Source organism: Sarcophilus harrisii, chromosome 5 (genome assembly GCF_902635505.1).
Source record: "Sarcophilus harrisii chromosome 5, mSarHar1.11, whole genome shotgun sequence".
NCBI classification, from domain to species: domain Eukaryota; kingdom Metazoa; phylum Chordata; class Mammalia; order Dasyuromorphia; family Dasyuridae; genus Sarcophilus; species Sarcophilus harrisii.
The window spans coordinates 281,703,077-281,723,151 of NC_045430.1; the positions used below are offsets into that span (position 1 = coordinate 281,703,077).

At 39.9% G+C, this 20,075-nt stretch overlaps 1 protein-coding gene across 3 annotated transcripts in view; it reads left to right on the forward strand.

Annotated features, from left to right (window-relative positions):
• Positions 1–2,116: 2,116 nt before the first annotated feature.
• The window catches only part of DGKB (diacylglycerol kinase beta), a 687,380-nt gene continuing 669,421 nt past the window's right edge, over positions 2,117–20,075 (forward strand). For all 3 annotated transcript variants that reach the window (XM_031940700.1, XM_031940702.1, XM_031940701.1), the window contains exon 1: positions 2,117–2,271. The gene's annotated coding sequence lies outside the window, so the exon portion shown is untranslated. The remainder of the gene's footprint in view (positions 2,272–20,075) is intronic.

Genomic DNA, 20,075 nt, shown 5'->3' on the forward strand with positions numbered 1-20,075 from the left:
TGACAAAGGTGATTTTGAGTCAGTCAGCCTTGGCTTTTCTTACATATCCTCCTTAATGACATGATTTTTAAAAAAAGAAAAAAAAATCCTAAATGATGCAGCCTAGGATTGCAATATCTTCCATCTAATCTGGATTAGTTGAAAGACACTTTCCTTCTATGTGATACTGTAGAAGAGAAGCACTCATCAGGATAGAGAAAATCAATGCTATGTAATCACAGAATCTATTAGATGCAAAGAATCTCAGAGACTGACTAGCCTAAGCCTGCATCTAACTGAGCATGTCCTGGAAGATCCTGGAGATGGCCAAGAAAATCTTCAGCCTTTGCTTTAAGAAATAAACATTTTGACTGAGAGGTGAGCTTTCATGGCAGCACATTCTATTCTTTAGGTATAAATGGTGGATAGACCTTTTCTTCCCTTATTTCCCCCATTATATTGAGTTAATCTATCTATCTATCTCTCATCTTTCTACCTATCTCTGTGGCTCCACCCATTATTCCTAGTTTTGTCCTCTGGGGACAAGTTAAAAAAAATATCTATCTCCTCTCCTCATGTCCATTTTCAGATAATAGAAGGCAGGTATCAAGCGTCTTACAAGTGTTTGTTTCTTTTTAGATTCTTTAAGGGATGCTCAGAAGTTATAATTAGGATTAAGTGACTTGCCCAGGTCGCGTTGCTGGTAAGTATTGCCAGTCTGGCGTCAGATCTAAGGTCTCCCTCACTTCAGCACCTGGACTCTATCCATGGTGCCATCTAGCTGCTCCACCTATATCCTTTCTATGATGTCGATCTCTGAGAATTGTGGGAATGTTGTGAATCAACAGACAAACCCTTAATGACTCAAAGGCAGATTTGCAGAATTAACTGAAGCACTTATTCACTTGGAATGTTGGGAAGAGAGAGTCTACTGAAAGTGGAAAGTCCAACATTACCTTAGAGAGGGCACCGGCATGAGTTAGGACAGTCACACCCCACCTTGGCCATTTCCTTAGCTACCTGAGGCCAGGCCAGACTCTTCAACTACTCACTTTCCCAATCCATGAACTGAGAGGAAGGGGGTAGACTCGGTGTCTTTCCTATCTCTAAATCTGATTCTGTCTTGTGAAAACAGCTGTGCTTCTGTTAATGAAATCAGGGAGCATTCATGGGCAAACTAAGGGCCTGCTGTGTAGACTAGGGACAGGGACGACACAGTTACCCCCACTCAACATTCTGCCTGATTTTCAGCTTCTGGAATTGCTGAGATGAAGTGATGCAGTACTCAGTGTTTAGGACCTTCAGTTTCCTCCTCGGAAAACTGGTGTTTGCACTAGGTAAGCTCTTGGCTTGCTTCTAGCACTAACTCAGTGAGGCCGGGGGGCTTCTCTGGTGACATTTACAATCCAATGACAGCTCTAAGGATGGAAGGGCTTCGGAGGACAGCTAGATCTCCCCTCATTTTAGGCAGAGAAGCTGAAACCTAGGGAAGGGACTCAACTTAGCTCTAGGGACTTGTATCTTCCTGCAAGCAAGCTTCCCCTCCCCCCCCCCCACTCCCTTTGACCCTTTCACTGAGAAGAGTGAAGGATTTGGAGTCCAGAAGACCCGGTTTCAAATCCAGCCTTTTCCACAGAAGGAAGAGAGCTTCAGAGAGCCGGAAGCTTTCCAGCCTCAGTTTGCCCATCTGTAAAAGAAGGCGCCTTGGACAAAGGGGCCTCTCCCGAGCCTTCTGGGTCTCCCTGATGACCCCGTGGCCCAGACGCTGGTCTGGACGGCGCAGGTGCAGCAGCTGGGATCAGTGCTGGCCAAAGATAGCCGGGTGAGAACGACAGAAAGGAGGGAGGGAAGGGGAGGAGACAAGCACCTGACTGGAGGCTGGAGAAGAGCTGCTCGCGGATGCGAAGGACCTGCAAACTTTGGGTTGCTGCGTGGGGAGGCCGCGGGAGCTGAGCCTTTCCCTCCGCAGGGCAGGAAGTAGCCGAGGCGGCTGCCTGGTCCCCAGTGCCGCCGGACAGAGGCGGAGGCCGCCGAGCGGGCAGGACTATTTGCAGCAGCCTTCTCCCCCCTCCCGTCCGTCCCCCTCGTCCCCCCCGCAGCGGGCGCACAGGCTCACACACGCAGGCCCGCGCGCACACACATCCACACACACGTACACACACACACACGCGCGCACACACGCGCACTCACGCGCCCTCCGGCAGCCGCGCATCCCCGGAGCTCTCCATCTCCGCGCCGCCAGTGCTCGCCGACCCCGCCGGGCGCCAGCAGCCTCCCAGCCGGGGACAACAGGTACGGCGCGTCCCCCGTCCCCTCCCGCCGCGGGCTCCGGCCCATCTCCGCCCCCCCCTCCCCGCGGCCGGAGCTCCCCTCGCTGCCTCCCTGGCGCGGGGGAAGCCTGCGCCGGCCGCGGGGGCGGAGGGGGGGACTCCCGAGAAGCCGCCCGCCTCGGGGCGGGGGCCAGGGGGCAGCGAGTGGCTGCCGGGGCTGAGAGTGGCCGGCGACGGGAGCCAGCCCCAAGTCCGCTCGCCCGCTGCCCCCGGGCTCCCGGGCATCCGGGAGCTGGGTGCGGGGAGAGCAGCCTTCCTTCTCCTCCGAGTTCCCGAGCCCCCGCTTCTGGGCTACGTGGGTGGCCGGGCTGGGGGAGCCGGCACCTCCGGCTGAGGGAGCTGGGTTTGCCCGGGTCCTTGTGGCGACTGGGCCCCTGTGGTCCTCTGGGGGAACAGGCTCGCCGTCTCCGGGAGAGCCCGGGTCTCAGCCGGCGCTTGCATCACACTGCAGTGAACTGGGCTCAGCCAGAACCGATCCTGGGCTCGCCCTGGGCTGGGGGAGGCGCTTGGGAGAAAGTTGGAAGTGAGCGGGGACTGGGGGCCAAGCCTTTAGTTCTCCTTTCCCCGGGCTCCGAAGGACAGTAGCGTACTTCGGGAGCCGCCAGCGTCGGTCCGGGGCCCCCGCCGTCCCCTGCGGTTCGGCACTCGGGGGGTGAGGGAGGCAGAGTCCAGGGACAGCTCCCACTGGCACTTGCCCTGCTGAGTCTGAGGGCTTCGCAAAGTTCCCGGGGAGCCGCCAGCCCGATAAGCAAGTTACCTCCCCAGAGGAAAGCCCAGAGCAGCTGGCCCCGTTGGCAGTGCCCACAGACCAGGGAGTCCGAGGCCATTTACCATCCTTCTCCTCATTGGGGAGATGCCTCACGTTCATTCATTGATCCGTCTCCGAGTAACAGACGTGGATGGATGTGTCCCGGGGACCCTCCCTGCTGAGGGGGCCAAGACAACTTTCTCTTTCCTTGGAGATGAGATTGAGTTTCCTCAGAATTTTGCTACAGCCTCATCCCCTGTTTGTGACACTGAAGTAAAGCTCATAAAACAGCTTTTCACTAGATGCTTGGCAACTTGTGGAATTAAGGTGCTTTGAGATTGATAACGGAGACTAGAACAAACCAACCCTTTGCCCCTCCCTCCTCATCCCAGGAACTGCTAATTCCATGACAGAGGTGAGAACAGGGCAGGAACAGGGAGGGGAGGAACCTTTCCTTAAAAAATAAAATGTTTAGTCCCCGGAGGAAAATGCTTGCACAATGCACAGGTTCCTCTCTAGAAGGGGAGGAGGGAGTAAGTCTTTTCAGATGCTCTCTTCAAATCCTCTTTCCTACTCATTGTTTTTCACTGTGCCATATTCTTCCCCATGTTGAGATGGGGAGGAAGAAAATCCCTGAAAAGCAGGGGAGCCACAGATTGCCTGAAACAAACATGAACAGGTTAGAGAAATCTTCGTCACACTGTGCAGGTGAAAGAATTGGAAGAAAGAATCTGTTCCTTTACTCCCACAGAAAAGCTGTGAAAAATGCATATCACTGGGCACTTTAATGATGGAAGGGGTGGAATTTTAAGGTAGTCTTTGATGCTTTTGACACAGTGGTTTGAAAGTGAAGGGTAAGGGAGTTCAAAAGTATAGGAACTGGCTTTTAGACAAGGCAAGGTAATTTTGAAATTTTGCATGATGAAAGAAAACACATTTCTCCTCCTCCTCTGTAGCATGTACTTTGGCTCAAAATTCCCTGTTCCTGTCACCTGTGAGCTTTCTCTCCCTTTGTTTGAGAAGAGACAAGAAACAAACAGTGAATTCAGAAAGCCATTAAAAGTGGCTTTTTTGGCCAAATTCCATCTTTTTCTTGATCTTTAAGAAAAACCCGGCTTTGATTTATCTTGTTGACTTAAAACCTAAAGGGTGTAGCAGATGTCCAGAGGTGTCCAGATCCCTGTTCAGCTGATGAACTTTGCTTCCCCAGACACAAAAGGCAGCTGCAAAGCTTTAGGATTGTCTGCTTAACATATTCTGCTCAGTATTCTTGGTTTTATTCTTCCTTGTAAAGATTAGGAGCCTCTAAGTCTAAGGAAACTGATTTGTTCAGTTCTGGGGAAAATAGCCAGAGCTCGGCAGTAATTTTGGTGTGACACAGTGGTAGCTGAAGCATTTCAGAAAAGAAGAAAGGGACAAGGGGAACAGCTGGGGGAAGGCACAGAGGACAGCAGCAGGTGGGCAGAACAGTGAAGACATTGCCTCCATGCTCTGGCAGGGCCCACTGCATGGGGATAGGGTGGCCCACTGCAGAGAGGACAGATGGGGATAAGCTCCAAAGTGTTCTAAAGTGAGTCATTTGGAGGGAGGAAGGACAGGAACAAAATACTCATGCCTCTTTAAACTACCTAAGTGGGTACACCATTAAACCAACCACAGGTATCCTTTAGGAAGCACAAAATAACCATTGTGAAAATTATTTTGGGAGCAAAACGATGGTCATCTGAGGATCATTAATTTAAAACAGATAAATACCTCATCACCAGGTTTTACCTCTTCATCTTAATAGTGGAGGAAACTGAGGACCAGAGACTGAATGAACTTGCTCAAGATCACTTTAGCTAGAGGTTCACAGAGGTGGGGCTTAAAGTCATGTCTTCTGACTCTGGAACACTCCTCTTCCCAGCATCCCACCCTAGCCAAGCCTTTCATTTTCCTGTCACTGAAAAGGATTTTCTTGGACTGTGTCAGATTGGAAGAACCCCAATGTAGAGACCAGATAACCTTGCATGCTACCCAAAAGTAGAAACCCAACCCTATAGTCCATGACAGCACTGTCATGTTTTAATGGGTTTGAGAAGGAAAACAAATAGCCATGTATGGAAATCTGTTTGGGATCCCTCATTGTTGATTCTGCTCACTTCTAATATATGTAATGTGAGGAAATGCTATCTTAGTCTTAAATTCTACCTATGTTCTTACTATTGAATATTATCAATATATCATGTTATTCATTTGGTCATTCCCCAGGAACTTACTGAGTACCTGCTGTTTTCAAGGTACTAGGAAAACAAACAAAATGAAATATAATAAAAACAGCTCTTGCTGTTACATTATATTCAATAAAAACATGGATCTATGTAAATACATTCAACAATCTTAGAAGATTCCAGATCAGTCGTCATAAAGGAACTGGTGTTGAACTTGAGGAAAAATGGGGAATTCTAAGAGGAAAGGTGGGGAGAGAAGAGAGTCCCAGGCACAGAATATAGCTTGTGTAACAAGAGAAAAATGGGAGCTTATAAGGCCCATTTGTAGAACAGTGAGACCACTTTGGACAAAATGCAAAGGCCTGGAAGAGGATCAGGGAGATCCAGAAGAGTTACACATGCAAACTTTAAGGTCACACAGGTTGAAAGTGACAGAGACAGGATTTGAATCCTGTTCTTCTAATGAAAGTCCATCTTCTCTTCACTATGCCAGGCTAATGTGAGGAATTTTCAACTTGGAAATGTAAGTTGGATCGTGAAGGATATTAAATAACAAAGAAGAATTTATATTTATATTTTAGTAGTGAATGGGAGCTATAGAAAATTCATGAGTAGGAGAGTGATACTACTTGTGATTCAGGAATTTTCATTACTATGCAAAGAGTGGATAGCAGAAGAAAATGGAGGTATTAAGAAGATATTTTTTCGTGGGTAATTTTGTTAGTAGGCACACCATTTCTGTGGAACACAACTCCTCTGCTGCATGGCCTTTAAGAGCTACTTTAGCCCAAGAATTCATTGGTTCTGCTGCAAACTCTCCATTTGAAACATGCCTAGGACATCCCCTCAGGCCCTGTTCATTGAAGTGCCGTTCTCCTAATATCTCTGTTGTGTGAGTACTGACAACTCCATGTGTGGATGATGTGATGACCATTTCATAGGAGTTGATGCCAGTGTCAGAATTCAAGACTGCACATTGTAAGACTAATCTAGGAGCTGCCTATCCCAAGGTGCCTGAACCCAAAGTCCAAGGATAGGGATGGAATCCAGCTGTGTCTCCTTGGGCAAATCACTTAAATGCTTCTCTGTCTTATTTTCCTCATTTGTAAAATCACAGTTTTTAACTTCGGTCCATGAGTCTTTATATCAATATAGATTTAAATATGTGACATTTCAGTATCATTGATTTCTTATATAGTTATAATTGCATGTATTTAAATGCTGTATGCATCAAAACATTGAATTTATGCATATTAGTTATTCTAGAAAGGGCTCTATATGCTTGATTCATCTGTCAAAGGGGTCTGTCCTACAACAAGGGTTAAGAATCCTTCTCTAAAATCTCTTTTAGCTCTAGACCAGCAATCATTTTATCTCTTTGGACTCAGTTTCCTTATCTGCAAAATCAGGACATTGAACTGAAAGATCTCTAAGGGCCCTTCTGTGTCTAAATCTGTGATCCTAGTTATGGAATCTCTTTCTTTATCCCTTTCCTTCTTTCTCCCCTCAAGCACTCTGTGTTCTGCTTTCTCTATGAGCCTGATACTTGGAAAAAGAACTGAAAAAAGTAGTTGAAAATTGAAAAAAAAAAATCAGATTGCTGAAATAAGGTGTTCCAGTCAAGGATTTTATATTTTATGAGTGAGTGAGGAGAATGGGAAAAGCTGTTTCTCTCTTCTGGACATTCAGAGATTCCTGCTGTTACTAGTATAATTAGGTAGATATTGGTTAAGGCTGATGGGTGGGTAGATTAGGTTTATACTTTTAGGTAACATCCATCTGATCTCTTTACTGGGATTCTTCCTACTCAGAGTTCACAAATGAACCAGAGATGGACATCTAGGTTTCTTCAGATCTTGCCTGAGAAGTGATTCATATATTAGCCTTAGAAATACCTGAAAGGAAAAAAAAAGGGGGGACCAAGAAAAAAAATGTTTCAATTATGAACAAAGCAGAACCTGAAGAGGAAAAGAAGCAAACAAAAGAAAACTTGTAAGGGATCAGTGAGAATGAGATGCAATCAAATTCTGTACAACCCCAGTCTAGATAAATGACTTCATAGATCAAAGGACTGTCACATAGATCCTGTAAAATGGGAGAACGTAACACTGATGCCTAATGATGCAAAATGTGCTTTGGGGGTGACTAGTTAGGATTTTTGTACAGTCACCCCCAATAATCTCTCTGGATGCACAAGGACACTTACACCAAACAGAGGATGACTAAGAACAGTCAATGTTGTCTTTCCCTTTGGGAAGAAAGAAATACCAATAATTTCAAAAGGCAGTGAGCCCACATCCTGAGCAATCCCTCCAGTTGAACTAGCTGAAATTCATTGTTCATCTTGATATGTCACAATTATATATCTGGTAAGCTGTTCCTACTCTAACCCAGTTTCCTCATTGCTAAAGTGGGGAGGTTGGACAAGATGAACTGCCTCTAAGGTGTCTTCTGGTTTAACATCTATGAGCCTACTTGGTCCTTCTAAGTTTCTGGGTTGAAGAGCACCAAAAGGACTATTTTAAATCAGTGAAGGATGGATAGTATCTCTTATCAAATACTGAAATGGTCTATCATATTTTTTTCCTTCTTGGACTCAGAGAACAGATCTTCAAGCACTGGATAGAAGCAGCAGAAGACAATATTAAGATTTGAACTCAGGGAAATTTTCCTAACAATTGGAAAGACCACAAAATACAATAGTCTACCCATTGAAATGACTGTACCCTGTTGTTGATGATTTTGGGGGGAGAAATTGCATGGAGATGTTTATTTACTGAAGATACTAGAAAGGAATCCTGTCCACATATGAATGGATTGGATTAGATGCCACTATTCTTTCCACTGCTAGTCCTGTGTTTCTTTTTAGAGAATTGCCAAAAAGAAAGAAAGAAGAGAAGGAAGAGGAGAAGGAGGAGGAGGAGGAAGAAGAGGAAGAGGAAGAGGAAGAGAAAAGGAGGAAAAACAGAAGAATTAGAAGAACCAGAATAATTAGAAGAACTAAAAGAATTAAAGGAACTAGAATTAGAAAAAGGAACAAGAGGAGAAGGAAAATAAGAATCTCATTTGGTTTTAATATAAATAATATCCAAATTGGGTTAATAAGATTTGATCTGACTTCTTCAATTATTTAATATCTCAAGAACTGTGGTCAGTCCTGACGTTTCATTGACACAGTTGACAAGATAATGAGGGTATTTGAAACCATGCCATATTCTGAGCAACTGAAAAAAGTGGAACATTTGGCCTAGTTAAAGCTCAGTGTCATCTAATAATCAACAAATATTGGAAGGTTCCTCTTCCAGTGGAGATACATTGGGGTTCCTTACATCTTTGAGATTGATGATGTGCAAACCAAAAATGTCAAGAACCTCAAAGCTGTTATTCTACATCCCTAAGATAAATAATTTTCTAAATACAACTATTTCCACTGACTTCTTGTTGTGAGAAAGGCAGAAAGTTGTTGTTGCTGTTGTTGTTTAAATTCTCAGAGTGATAAAGGATCTATGCTGATAGACCCAACATTGCAACATGAATAATTAAACAGATATTAGTGCTCATAGAAAACTTAGGGAATTCCTGATACAATGAGCCCTTACTCAATTTTGAATTGCTTTTAGTCTGTTTCTCCTTTGTACAGCTGGAGGAAAATGAACAATCTCTCCTTCTTGGTATGAACATTGAGGTCCCAAGTTGTAGTATGGCATAGAATGAAACCGAATTTGGAGACAACAGAATTGATAAAGATGAGGAACTTGACCCCCCATATCACCATTGAGAGCCTGCTGAATTCTTCATTGAGCAGACAAGCAATATGATAACAAATTCTTGTTTACAAAATGCTTTTCCCCCATTCAATCCATTTATTTGGAAATTGACTGAACAGTTAGTTTGCTATGTCCTGAAAACATCACACTGGGACAACATCTAGGGTATTGCCTTCAATAATCCATATTTGAAGGAATCAATTTAAAGAATATTTGTTAAAGACTTACTATTTGGCAGCTTCTTTACTAGTCATATACAGGCAAAACTAAAAGTATTTGCCCTCATGGATCTTACATTTTAACTGAAGAAAATAAAATAAATACAGGCAATTTGCAGGGACAGTAACTTTCAGCTGAGAAGCCAGGGGCATTTGGATGGATTCTGGAAAGTTTCTATGCTTTCTCAAGCAGAGAGAGCTCCATGATATTACAGCGCGCATGGGGAAGTGAGTATCGGACAGTTATGTTGGCTTGAACCATATGTGAAGTCAAGAAATATGACCCAAGTCTCAAAATGTAAGTGGGAACCAAATAGTGAAGCAATTGAAATGCCAAGCTTGGGAGTTTGAATTTTATCTTACAGAGAATAGAAAGCCATTGAAAATAATCAAATAGGGTGGTAAAATGATGAGATCCATGTTAGAAATTTCAATTGAGCAGTGACATGGAGGATCCTTTAGGGAAAGGTGAGGTTTGAGCCAAGAAACCAATTAGGAGGCTATTGTATTAATCTCAGTGAGAGGTGATGAGAACCTGAGCTAGAAGAGGAATTTTGCATAGAAAGAAAGGATCAGATGGGAGTGAGAGATTTTGTGAAGGCAGAATTATCAATAATTACTACCTGACAAGAAATTTAGAAAGGAAGGATCTTAACAAGCTGGAAAGCATGGATCTGAAGAGGGGCAAGAGGATAATGAGTGGCCTGGAAACTGTGCTATTTATTGGTTAGAGGAATATGGTTAACCTAAAGGGCAGAATTTGGTCATGATTTTTGTTTGTCTCACAAGTGGTTAGGTTAGTATCTGGCACATCACAGACACAATAAATGCTTGCTGGATGAATCAGTGAATAAATGAATCACTTTGATGCAATTCAGGTAACATGTCTCTCCATTTTAAAAGATCCTTGAACAACAGCTGCTAATCACAAACCAATATTCAAAGTCAACCTTTGAGGAGACCTTGTTCTTTCTAATTCCATGGTACTATGCAGCATGCTCAGTTCGGGAAGTCAGTCATCTTATTGTCATTTTAGAATAACTCACTTCCCCTGAAGCATGATTCAGTCCCCACCTCCTACATGAGACCTTTCTGTAGCTTTCCAGGTCTGAGTAATTTCTCCTTCTTGAGATTGCATATAGTTTGTTTTATTTTGTTTCTCTATGTTTGTTATACCTCCTTCCCAACCTCAGGAAAAGGTAAGTTTTAAATTTAGGGATTTATGCAGGGAAGAATGCCATTTCTCAAAAGAACACTAAATGCATGCTGAGTGAGGGTCAAATAATTGTGACTTATCTCAACCTGGGAATCTACATATTCACTCCCAAGGGACAGAATGAGGTCCTTAATAAATGATTTAAATAGCTACCTGCTTCAGATTGGAAAGAGGAAAGAATAAAATAGTATAAGAAAAAGGGATTATAGAAAAAGATCGAAATAATTGAGAAAATTACCAGTGATTGTGATGAGAATGGGTAAGCAAGTATAAACATTGAGACAAATAGGGTTTTGCCAGATATCAAGTTTTTTTTTTTTTTTAAGCTAACTCAGATACAATAGTCTGTCCAGAGGCCTTAAATTAGGTTGGTGCTTAATATTTATTTGTTAATACAGCAAAGGGCCAGGACATCTCAAGTCATGTTTCTGTATGGACATCTTGCAATTTAGTTGCCACTAAATAGCTGAAACCATGGATGGTGATATGGCAAAAATACTAAGTTCCCGAATCAGCATTCTCAGTTCCTATGATAAAGTAGGTTCTGCTGAGCAGGCATGTGTACTATAAACATTAGGGAACAGTGTTGTCTGCAGGAGTGCAGGACTGGAGCAAATGGAGCTTCATGTAGCAGACCAGTGGTCTTCTCAGATAGCATCCTAGGGAGTGATGGAAGGCTGATGATCACTCCTATTTCTCCAGTGTTCCAAAATGTTGTCTTCACCCCAACCCTAAGAAGTAGTTTGGATCAATATAATATTCAGTATAGTTTGAGAGCTTATTTTTTTGGGGGGGGTGGGGGTCTGTTCTGTCATGATTGTAGGAATCTTCTGTTGTATGAATGTCTTCCATTGATCCAAATTAACAGCTGCTCTCCAATGTCTGATCTTAGAGAGCTGTCCAAGAGATCCAGTGAACTGATATGGCAAAAACAGGGCCCTGATTCCAGGGCCCTGGATCTTAATCAAGGTCAGCCAACAGGGCCAATTTCCTACTTTGATTATACAACAAATAATGAAAATGACTCGAAGAAAGTTTAACCAAAATAAGAATAGAGTTTTAAATAGCTTTAACATTTAAAAAGCCACATGGACATATAATGTATATCTATATATTCATATTCAACATATACACAATATACACAAATCTATAGAATATGTATATGTGTGTGTTTGTGTATATGTATATACACACATACATACAGTGTCCCAAAAGTCCTTGTGAAAAGTTGATACAATCTTAATCAAAATTGCACTAAGATTTTTGGGACATGATCTATTTTTTTCAATCCTTGCAATAACCCTGTGAGATAGGTTCTATTAACTCTTTTAGCAATAGGGAGATTAAAATTTAGAGAGGTTAAGTGACTTGCCAAGTGAAACAGCAAATTAATTCCAAGGTGAGAGTAAGGTATGGGATTTGATGTGCAGTGTCCTGACTTCAGGTCCAACATTCAATCAAGTATGTAATTAATGCAGACTTTCATGTGTGCTGGTCTGGAAAGATTCTTAGACCGGGGAATCTGAAGACCTCACACTATATCATCTTTCTGCTCCTTAAGATCAGTGTGACTTTGGAGAAATCACCTTGTGCAATAAATTAGAGGTGTCAAATGAACTGATTGTCAATGTCCTTTCCGTCTTTAATATTCTGAGAGCCTATGACTCTGCCAGCTTCTTAAGTTCTGGGAAAAGTACGTTGGTATAATGAGAGCAGCAATGATGTCGTGTTTTTCAAATGTGTAATTATAATAAAATAGTAAGGAAGATTGGATCCAAGCATAAGATAATGATTCACCCTGAGATGGTGAATCCTTGCTGACAACAAGGAAATGGATTTGGTTTCCATTGTTCTGAGGCCATATAAGGTAGCTCAATTCTGCCAATCAGTTGAGGGCTGAGTGTAAGACGCAGCAGTCCTGTAACCAGAACTTTGAAGAAGAAACTTGGAATAGTATATAGACGGCTGATCATAGAGACCCGAGTTTTAGCCATGGCTCTGAAAACTTTGAAACATGGTTGCCACAGGCAAATTATTTAGCCTTCTGGAACTTCCTTTATATATACTTAGTTGTGGTAATTACTATAGTCCCCTGTATCACAGAATTGAGACAAGAGTGAAGTAGTATAATATCTTAAAGTTCTCTGAAAATATAAATTTCCCCACCAAAAAATCCATTATTCTTTTTAATTTAGTAGTAAAGGTTGAACTGTGAGAACACTAAGGACTCTGGTCCAGAGATCTTTTTGGCAAATAGCAATTGTTAAGAAATAGCAAGACCAGGGTGCTTTGTGCTATTAATGAGTAAACTCGTCAGATTTAAATCTCAAGTATATCTGACACGTTTGAAAACCCTTCCTTGTTCTGGGAATTATACTTTCAGAAAGAACAACCAAGTCCAGTCTATTTCCATAAGTTTATCAGACTCTAGACTGTCCATTAATTCTTTCATGAATCAGTGATTAAGGGTACATTCAATGAGTAGCCAACTCCTAATTATCTAAAGTAATGGGCTTAGGGAAATGAAATAAATGAAAGCCACAAATGATCTTCCAAGACCTCCATATCCTCTAATAATCATTTGATTTTCATCTTCCCCTCTCATTTGCCTTCAAATTTTTATATGATAGAGATGAAGAATATTTAAGACATCTATGGCTAAAGAGCAAGCTGCTTTGGAGCTCCTTTGCCTTTCCTTGAAAATCAGCATGAGGGAGTGGGTGATTTGTTGGGAATGTAGAGAGGATGCTCTTGTCAAAAAGTATCTTTGACTAGATAGCATCTGCTCTAACCCTAATCCTAACCCTAACCCCTAAATTCTGGAGGAGATTGTGGTTCTGGTATGGAATGAATTAGAGGATGTCTGAAGTCTCTCTGTGTTTCTCTGACTATCTTTAGATGATGCAATAATAAGAGTTTGCATTTATATAACACTGTGGGTTCCAAAGTACACATTTCATCCTCATAGCTATGATTGTATGTAGCTGCAATTCTCATTTTACAGATGGAATTAAACAGAGAAGTGACTTGCCCACAGTCACATAGCTAGTGAATGCCTAAAACATGATTTGAACTCAAGTCTTCTAGAGTTTACTGCTCTATCCATTGCACCATATCTGTTCTGCAGATAGGCTAATTAGCCCTGCCAAATTTGCTTTTTGAGTATTATTTTTTTTACCCATTAATCAGGTATTTTTTAACAGGCCCATGAGGAATATGCCGTGTGGAATACCTTATACGGAATTTTTGCTTCTTTTTTTCATCTCTTCTTTTAGATTCACTTCTTGGCAGTGGCTAATTGAACAAGATAAGTAATAGAACTGTAATAAAAAAATGCTAATTGTCATTTTCTATATTTATTCCTATAAGATTCTTGAAAGAAGAAGGAAATAACCACCAGCAATTTACCTTGAAAATGATGTTTCTGTATTTAAAGCATCCACTGCTTGGATAACTAGATACACTTATTTGAAGGGAAAAAAAAACACAAGTTCTCACATGACAAGAAAAAAGTATGAGTCATCTAATTCCTTTTAAATCCTCTAACTAAGAAGGGTAGGAGAAAGAGAAAAGAAGAACCATGAGTGGGCCCTGCAGGATTTCTGACCTGTAAGCAGAACTCTCAGGGGGAATGGCAAGTTTGGGAATTTATTCAGTGACTTGTACTGCTGAGATGAATCCCAGCATTCAAGAAAGTACTTCTTGGAGTGTTTACAATAAAATCCTCCTTTCTGTTTCTTTGATGACAGCAGAAAGAAGCCAGGAGACTGTCTTCCTATATTCTTCCTAGGAAAAATATTTAAGAGAGGCTGATGGGTCCCCATGAATCAATTTATAGTTGGCATGAGGAAAATCTTTCACAAACATAATAGCTTGGACTCCTGAGTGTATTTTCACATATAATAACTTAATTGCCATCATTGACTCCATCTCACCTGAGTGTTGATACAATCCAATTCAATTAAATAAGCATTTAGTAAGCGTTCACTTTGTCCCATATGGTAGAGGAGATATAGAGCGAATAGAGCAATAGAATTATGAAGAATTGTGTTCAAGCCTCATTTCGGACACATGACTACTGTGATCCTGACAAGTCACTTAAATCAGACACTTAAATTCTCAGGACACTTGACTGACTTTATTAGATTTTAAGTAAGAAAGAAGCTGCCAATCTGTATCTATAACAGAATTTTGCTCATCCAGTATTTCCCTACATTAATGAAACTATATGTTTACTCCTTGTACCTATCCCTTACTAGGCTTTGGTATACGATGGCAAAAACACAACAGTCCCTATTGTACTTACAAGTAACAAAAAAAATCACCTTGACTCATCGACCTGTGCTTTAGTTACAGATAAGTAAATAGAAGCTTACTTTTAAATAAATGCCAGGTAATTTCAAGAGGGAGAACAATCAACAACTGTTAACATCATGAAAAGTATTATATAGGTAATGACAATTGAATTCTACACTGAAGCTAAGGATCCTGTGAAGCAGAAGTGAGGAGGGAATAAATTCCAGGTATAGAGTACAATCTTGTCAAGACACAGAGACAAAAAGTAAAATATTATGTATTAGGACATCATTATGAAAAAAAATGGAGGAACAGTGCTATTAATATCTTTTTAACCCTTTGTATTTGTTTCATTTTTAAGTCCTGGAGAGCTGCTATATGAATTAGAGAATGGATAAATGAGCTTATTAGGAAACTCCTAATGAAAAAGAACTGCTTTGGCATTCATGAACAAGAACCTTTTCCTCCTCCTCCTTCTGTGCTCCCTGCAAAAATTATCTTGTCAAATATGTTCTCCTGGCACCTGGCCCAGTTGCACACCCCCATCCCCACCCCCACCTCCTTGCCTTTATTCCCTATGGTGCCCTGATCTCTCATGTTAACAATGAACAACAGATGATTCCCTCCTCAAAAAAATTTGGAGATTAAGGTGAGAAATGTAGCCCCCTTGAACAAAGCTCCAGGGTGATTGAGATGTGCCTTCATTCTGTGAAAAAAAATCCCACCCCCAAAACCCCTCCCCACACACAAACAGACTTTATTCCCTTCCCTTGATGCTGCAGCTTGTCTTGTGCTCCTGCCCAGCAGATTCAGAGGATGACACAGATGTCCGGACTTAATGTTGCTTAGTAACTCTTCCTGCCTGTCATTCAGGCCAATGGTGAGCACATGGGTGACCACATAGACAGCATGCAATTTCCTGAGCTCCTCCAAAATTAATGAAATAAAGGAAGAGCATACAAGTGGATGAGGTATTTTGCCATCTTACTGTTTTTAAGCAGAAGTTTGATGATTATTATGGTGACTTGAGAATCACAGGAACAAAATTCTGTGATTGCTCTATCTCCTAAGTCAGACCTTTCTTCCCTAGGTAAACAGAGGCTTGCAGACGCTCTTGACCTTAAAGTAAAAAAAAAAAAAAAATCATAGGGCCAATTCAAGAGTGGAAGTGCTGTCCGAGGTGCTGATCTCTAAATGCTGCCTGAATTTGATAAACTGAAGTAAAGGGAGTTTGTTGAACCTCTCTGGATCTCATACCTTATGTTTAATAAGGATTTTCAATTGGATATAAAATTGCCTTCAAGCTATTTAGACTCCTTTCTTCTTCCAACCATTTCAGTCTCTTAAAATGTCCTATCTCTATAAGTTTGAATTGTAGGAAGATGGTAAATTAAAGTCTTCAAACTACCCCATATTTTTAATTCTCATTGTTTAATACAGAGCCTAACACATAGTAAGTGTTTAGTAAATGCTTAATATTGGTTTACTGATCACTATTTTCATAGTGAAAATAGCAAGGGCCATGGATTCTTTTAGATCAAATGAGTAAGAAGTTGAAAAAAGACAGTTTGACAAATCTTCATATTTGATATATATGCAGCTATACAATCATCACTCTTTTGCATGGCTCTTGTGTGTACTAAGGGAATTTTTTCAGTTTCTTTTTTAGTTGCATGAATCAGAATCACTCACATACTGTAGTCTCTAGGATCATAATTTTCCTGTTTTATTAAGTGGGAATAAAATACTTTAGCACTTTCCCAGGGACATTATAAGAATCAAATAAATTTATATAAGGTTATTTATGAATTTAGAGAACTATGTGAATACAATGTCAGACATTAGCATACTATTATTATTTTATTATCATATGATTTTTATCAACCTTTCAGTGGAATTCATAAGTTGTCTTATGTAAATCACCATCTTATCATTTTTATGTTAGATAATATTCAGATTAATGAAAAAGTTAATAAAATAATTGATTTTGTTTTTGAATTAAAAAAATTAGAACACAAACATAACCACTATGTTCAGTGAAATTATCCTTGACACAACTCCAATAAGAGGAAGGTTAATAGAAACCATATATAACTCTTTTTCCCCTGTGATTTTGATCTCGGATGCTACAACTTTTTGATATAAAATATATACAGTAATTTTGAATATTTGGTGTGACAGCATCTATTTTGAAATGCTGTTCCTAAGTTTCTATAAACCAGTGTTCTACTTGACAGTTAGTTCCAGAAGAATAGTAGGGTCCAATTATAACATTTCCTGATTCTATGATACATTTGGACTTTGAGAGGGATAGAAACACTTTGTAATTTTAATGGATGTGTACAAAGCCTATTTTTCTTATTTGACAGAAAATGATTTAAAGATTTGAGTCTTAAAAATAAATTGAATTATTAAATGCTAATAGAGACCTTAGGGGTCAGCTAGTCCAATCCCTTCATTTTTCCAGATAAGGAAGTAATTTACTCAGTTATATATAGCTGTTACTTGGCAAGAACTGGATTGGAACACAGGAATCCCAGCATCTTCTCCAGTGTACTTTCAGTGTCTTCTATTCCTAATATCAGAACATTAAGCTATTTTTGGTTTCTTGATATAAAAGAGTTTGTGCCAATAGAAGCAGCAACTCTGTGTTATATGTGACTTGGAGAGTGGTAAGGCTATTTGGCAAAAAAAAAATAAAAATGAGAGTCCTAAAAAAGAGTTTAAGCTTGCTCAGTGGCACGTACAGAACATGACATGCTTTATGTGTAGACATGGATTTGAATCCTAACTCTTTCTCAGGACACTCATGACCCAGAGCAATATTTTTCCCTTCCTTGGATGTTATTTTTTCCCCATCTGTATGATGTCTCAATGATCTTTATGGGCTTTTTTTTTAGCTTAAAGGCCAACAATTATCAATAATTACCTCATTCAGTGACCATAGCCATGTCAGACAAAGTCTCCAGATGTCACCCAAATCATTCATTATTTTCCAGTGCCTCAAGCTTTGTTCAAATATTATGGCCTATAAATGCTCTACATCCCATTCTTGTATCATCATCTCTATTCTGTGTATGCAAACAATGCCAAAAGAGGAAAAATAAATTTCCATTTTAATATAATCAATGACATTTTAGAAAGTAGTTCCCTCATGGAGATTCAGCTACAACAGTGTCCTAGCTGCCATTTCCCAAGTGTTGATCTGGCAAGTATCTGTAGCTTTCAAAATCCTTGAAGGAGGTTGTCTAGGTAGCAGCATCATGGAGATTCTCATGTCTCTTTATCTACATCATCTCTTTTGAGAAATAGTTTAGCAATGACCTAAAAAAAAAATATTTACTCAATGTTTTTCCTGGATTCTAGAACTGTGTCAGGGCTCATTATGAGTTCATTTTTAAAATAGAATTCAGAAGTACTACCTCATAAGGGAAAAAAAAATCCTGGAAAATGAAAGAGTTATAAAAGCAGATTATTAACAAGTCACATTGGAATTCAAAAATAGGTGATTTCTATTAATATATTTCTTGGTCCTTTGGAAAATACAGAAATAACCAGGTGAATTTCTGGCTATAACTTACCTGTACCAAATATTGCTGAAAGAGCCGTGAATAAATAACTTTGGGAAAATTTAAATTTCTATGTTATATAACACAGGGTCATGTCAGAGAGTCTGGACATTAAGTAGGTTTCCTTTCCTATTTTTTTTTTAATTCTCCATCTCTTGATATTATTAAGCCAAAATGTTATTTGTATTAGAAGAGTCTAAAGACTCTTTGCCATCATTATTTGGGGATGTCATTTTAGGATTAATATTTGAGAATATTTAAATCTAATGGCTCTGGAGAGGGAATAATTGGTAAGAGTATAGATGATAAGAAGTGATTACTGATTCAATATCCTATAGAAAGAGAAGAAGAGTAGTCAATGCTTTAAACAGGATTAATTTTAGGAAGAAGACTAGAAACACCTTTACTTTTGTGATCAGAGGGAAGGAGAAGGGATAAGAAGCAGCTTTAAAGGGCTCATAGTGAGTGGCCTCTGTCATTTGAGACAAAGAGAAAGCTAAGCTATCTGAAAGCAAAAAAGAGTGGGAACAGTCGCTGTCAGAAATGAGATGACAAGCAAGTAAGGATAGAGTAGACTGATTGTCACAAGCGTCCAATTGACATTATGGAATACAAATACACATATAAATGAAGCACAGATAAAACCCTTAGAATAATAATTGATTCAGATGAAAAATAAGAAGTAGTTTCATCATTATCAGATTAGTATTTCTATACCTGGTTCTGAAGGATATTCTAAAAACTGTTGGATTGTTTGCTGAAATCTAGCTACTGTATCTAATGGTATTAAGAGATTATCAAAAGTTAAAAGTCTAGAAGCCCAATTAAAAAAAGATAAGTTTGGGTTAACATAATGCTATTCTTAGCAAACACAGACCACAATTCTCTTCTCTGAAAGATTATTTTCATACAGGTGATCCCAAAAGTCATTTTAAACTTCTCTGCACTATTTTTTTTTTGGTACAGCACATATTTTGTCCAAAATCAACATCAAGCTTGATGGTTTGTAATTCTCTCTGGTTGGTAATTTTCAAACATTTTTCCTGTTCTTCAACTCATCTGTTTAATAAACATATCCACATATAGTCAAGTAGCAACTTCTTTTTAAGGCTAATATCATAATATGGGATATTAGTACTATTTTCTGACTCTGCCCATTGTATTACTTTTACTAAGTCTTTATTATGTGCCATCACTGGGAGAGTATGTGTGTGTGTGTATGTGTGTGTGTGTGTGTGTGTGTGTGTGAGAGAGAGAGAGAGAGAGAGACACTCTTCTACAGGATAAGACATTGTACATTGTACTCTGTGTGTGAAGGAGTAGAATGCACATATGTGTAAATTCACATAAAAAGTATTCTTTTATTGTCTGAACATTGAATTTCTTCCTTACAAATAATGCTTTTCCCTTATACACATGCTCTGGAAACCTTCCTGCTAAGAATACAGTCCCACACATACCCAAAAGAAAATAAATCAAATAAATATTCATGTCTCTTTATTTTTTTTTTATTTCTTCAAGTTAGCATTCACTTTCTTTTCAAAATAAAACTTCCAGAAAGATCATCTTCCTTACCACCCACTATTCCCTAACCTATTACCGTCAGGCTTTTGACTCTGCTGAAAGAACTCCCATCAAATCCTACCGATAACTACCAAAAGAAAGCCTATTTTTTACTCAGTCTTCCACCTTGCACCCTTCAGCACTTAACTACAATCCTTTCCTATTCCCTTTTGTATTGT